The sequence below is a fragment of the Poecilia formosa genome, unplaced genomic scaffold (genome assembly GCF_000485575.1).
Source record: "Poecilia formosa unplaced genomic scaffold, Poecilia_formosa-5.1.2 Scaffold330, whole genome shotgun sequence".
Taxonomy (NCBI): domain Eukaryota; kingdom Metazoa; phylum Chordata; class Actinopteri; order Cyprinodontiformes; family Poeciliidae; genus Poecilia; species Poecilia formosa.
Genome location: NW_006800269.1, coordinates 692,644 through 697,077, shown reverse-complemented (window position 1 = coordinate 697,077; position 4,434 = coordinate 692,644).

The window sequence follows — 4,434 nt, the reverse complement described above, 5'->3', positions numbered from 1 at the left end:
TAAAGGCACCACTATGCCTCAAACCACATATATTTCCAGTATATTCAAACATTCAAAAAGGAATAACACCTCAGAGAACGGGTAAAAAATAGGCCTTCAAAGTCCATATATAGCTTCACCAATACTGGAATAAAAATTGAAGACTTTCATTTTACAGCGACATAAACTGGGTTTAAATCATTAATTTTTACAATCTTATGAATATAACACAGTTCTTAAAGAAATATCCATGCTTTGGGTATCACTAAACAAATCAAAGAAAAATTACTTCCAAAATCTAAAATTCAACATGGCTGAAATAATGTGGAATTCTAGTATTAACACATTTTTAAAATGTGAATTATTAATGATTTTCAAGAGTCCAAGTGGCACTTACTTTATTAGATGCAGATGAAGGCACCGTCCAACTTTGAAAAAGAAAAGACAATACAATTTAGATCCTAAATAATATGTTGGCCACTAAAAAAAATAATAAAAAGAAACAATAGCACCATCTTATGGACAAAAAGCTTACTGCACCTGGTATTCCCAGATGGTCTCGGTCTGCCAATCACAGAACGGCTCCCCCCTGAATTTGTTACACACTTGATTTAGTAGGATTTTCATTCATCTCTGGCTTTACAATATATTTTAATGGAAAGTTATGGATCTCTTTGTATTAGTTTCCAGGTAATGTGACCAAAAAACTTCAGTTTCTGTATATTTTAATTCATTTCCTTCTTTGTGTTAAAATTTTATTGAAAAAGAATCGATCAGTTATTTCTTGTAGCTTTCAATGTGGCTAAATTACAAATGAGACAAGTTCATTTTTTATTAAATTAAGTTGTTTTCAGAGGATATGTGGGGCTTAAATAAACACACAATGTCTTGATATTTTTGAACACTCATCTGATATCACTCAGATGTATTTCCTTTTCCTGGAGGAAACCTTCATGTGTTTCAAAGGAGACTCCAGATATATTTTCTAATTCAAATTCAAATATGCTTCCATACTTTCCATATTGGAAGGTGTGGATTATTTTAAATTCACTATTTTAGTTGAAGGACATAGAAGAAATCACATACTTGCAAGAAAATCTTAGTAGTGGGGTCATGTGGAAATAGTAGCGGCTTTAAACTTTCTTCCCAGCAGAGGGAACTCTTAGCTCTTTTTTTCATTTGATCAAATTTGAATCATCATTAAATGTGACAGTCCAGCCACGTATTTCAGTTTAAGTCTTAAAAAGTTTTCCTCAACATAAAATATTCAGCAGCACGCAAGGCTTCTCCAAACCTTAAATTAAAAATACTCATGTACCACATGTCTTTCCTTTTACGTTGTTGTGAGGAGCCATTTCATGATAAAATGCTGTGCTGTGTATGTGGATGCAGCCCAGGAATGCCTCGGATAATCTGGGCAACAGCACTCCCTTTCATTCACACTCTAGTTTGGACAAATTGCGCCACGGCTACAAGACCAGCTGGTGTGTCTGTCCAGTTTGGGAAGTTTTGCTGACCTACTTTCAAATTCAAGAACAAATTGAAATGTCACTAAGCATGTTTGAACATGTTGATGAGCAACTTAAATAACGTTCCATCCACAGAAGATTCAGTTAGTCTATCAATTGAGTATTTATTTTAGTAACTGTCTAATTGTCACTGACTTAAATATTAATATTCACGCCAGCATCCAGTTGCTGTTTTTGGTTGATGAGTTTACAGCTGAGTTTGGTATACGATTAAAAAAGATAGGACGGAAGAGCAAAATGATAACCACAACAACAAACGTTGATTAAAAACACAGCACAAACTCTTCTTCTATTATTAGTAGACTGAACAGTAGGACAACAGATTGAACTTGCAGAACAGAAATAGATTTAAACTGTTTCCTGGGTGTTTTCCTGGAAAAATCAGGAAAACTCTAAAAAGGAAGACAAATAAAGGGATCAGACAGGAAAACAGACAAAAACAGGCAGGAGAAAAAGAAAAAAAAAGCACCAACAGCCAAAAAGGAGGACGCAAAAGACGGTTTGAAATTTAAGGAACTATATAAAATGGCCAATATTGATTTAGACGTTTTATAGCTACTACAGCTTAACAGACTCTGTTGTGACTTATTGAAGGTATCAAGCCAGTCAACTTTACCTAAATTCTGTCAAAGGTTTTAGTGAAATAATTCAAAGGAAAAACCACAAAAAGCACAAAGGTCAGACGTTTGATGATGCATCATCATAATAATTATTGATATCTGTATAGATGATACTGAGCCATCAGCATGTGGATTGTAACTTTAGCTTAGGCACAAAGAGGAAGACATTCGTTAAAGTGGTAATGAAATATGTGCTGATACAACAAGCAAATGGAAAAAAAAAAACTCTTATGCGTTCACCCAGCAGTGATATTTTCACCCTATAAGGTCACACATCCTCCCGTAATTAAGTCATCTCCTCTGCCTGCTTGATTTGCTGAAATGCATGAGAAACAGCCGGAATGGGAAGATCTAAATCCCGTGATGAGGGTCACAGGTGGAGCACGTGATTCCTGTGGAGATAAATTCCTGAAAAATGAGCCACGAGCGGTGGAGCATTGTTCACATTGGGCAGTTTGGGAGGAGAACAATATTTTAGGAATCCAACGAGAACTTTTTTTTCTTTTTCTTCCTCTCGGCTGCAGCGTCTGGTGAGCTGCAATTCTTAAGGGATGTGAGGAGAGCTGTGCGGTTATGCGGCCAGGGCTTAGATCCCTTTTTCGCTGCCCGTTGTTTTCGGTTTTATTTTGTGTTTGAGTCGCAGCAGGAAGTGAAGCTGGATTTGAAAGTTGCAAGGCATTCTCTGGAAGTTGTCTGAAACCCAATGGCCTTGGCTTCTTAGAAGAGGCTTAAGCAGAGAATACAGCGAGAGACTGACTGAAACAAGAGAACAGAATAGAACAATATTTGTTTTTCAAAAAAAAAAAAAGGCTAATTAGTTTGATGCCTTTTGGTTTTTGAAATAACCATCTTTGTTGTTATAAGTGGAAAATAAAGCTGTAAACACCAAATCAGCTAATGACACGGACTGACCTGTCGGTTTTTAAAAAAATATTCCAACAGGTTCACAGTGATGAACCTTTCTGCTCAGAAACACAGTTCAAAGAAAATCCAAACCAACCCATTTAGGCCCCGTCCACTCAGAAACGTTTTGTTTTTCTAAAACAAGTATCGGTTTCAAAAACATTTGTGTCTGGAAAAGGTTTTCATCCACTCCGAGAACGGCCCAAAACAGTATTTCTTTACTCCTCCAGACCTGAAAGTGGCGCGTGGGACAGTCGCATAAAGCTTCCACATGAGGCTAGCGGTAAACGCAACAAGAACAGAAGAATGGCAGAATATTAACAAGACGCCGCCATGAACGTTAAATCTGCCTTTGTGTAAGACACATTTGGAGTTTATAGATGTCGAGTTAGAGGTTGGACGCAAACGCAAGAGAAAAATCTTCATTACTGAACCGTTTAAAAGAAAAGCAAAACGTTTTGGATCCCCTAGATCAGTTTCTGTGTGGACAGACGGCAAAAACAGTTAAAATCGTTCCCTCCACTTTATCAGTGGTGTCTAAGGTTTTTGTCAAATTGAAAGTTCTCAATGGGCCACAAAATTTTCACCATCTCGTTTAAAATAGCAAGAAAATGTTATAATAATAATAATAAAATAATAATAATAATTATAATAATTATTATTATTATTATTTTCTCATTTTTACATGTCCAACAATAAACCCTGCATAATATTTTAATGAAACATACAAAGCAGTCTGATGTCAACAACTTCAGTTAGTTCAGTGGTCCCCAAACTTTTTCTTCTGCGCCCCCCCTCAGTGGTTTCCAAACATTTTCTGCGCACCCCCTATGGATTACAAATGGCTGTCTGGTTGAAACGACGCGTGTGACGGTGGTGGGGGGCAAAATGAATGTACGTAGCTGAAAATAGACACCAACATCGGTAGCCTACAAGGTACTTGTTAAGCTTAAGGTTCTGTATTGATATTAGCTAGTCATCTTTTAGCTAACATTACCTGCATCCAACCGCTTTACTCAACTCAGTCGGTTAGTTTGGAGGGAAAAACTGTGAAAAGTTCTTTGCGTTTTGCTGGTTTGCTGCCGGTGTTCTATCAGATAGCCATACGCTGTTAAGCTTATGGCTTAACAGCGTATGGCTGCGCATGTATGCGCAGTTAGTACGCATGCCCGCGCATGCGCATTAAGAAGTCCGACCGTCAGTGGAGTTGTCAGTTCAGCATACGCAACAAGTTATGACGAAAAGAAGTCATTAAATTGTTTATAATATCGTATAATATGATAACTAGATGAATATACATGCGTTGTCGTGGTTTCAAAGTGTATTTAAAGGAGGTCTGGCTGCAGCTGCAGTCAACCACAACACACGCCTGTGTAAAACTCATTAACCTACTTAACCGCGAA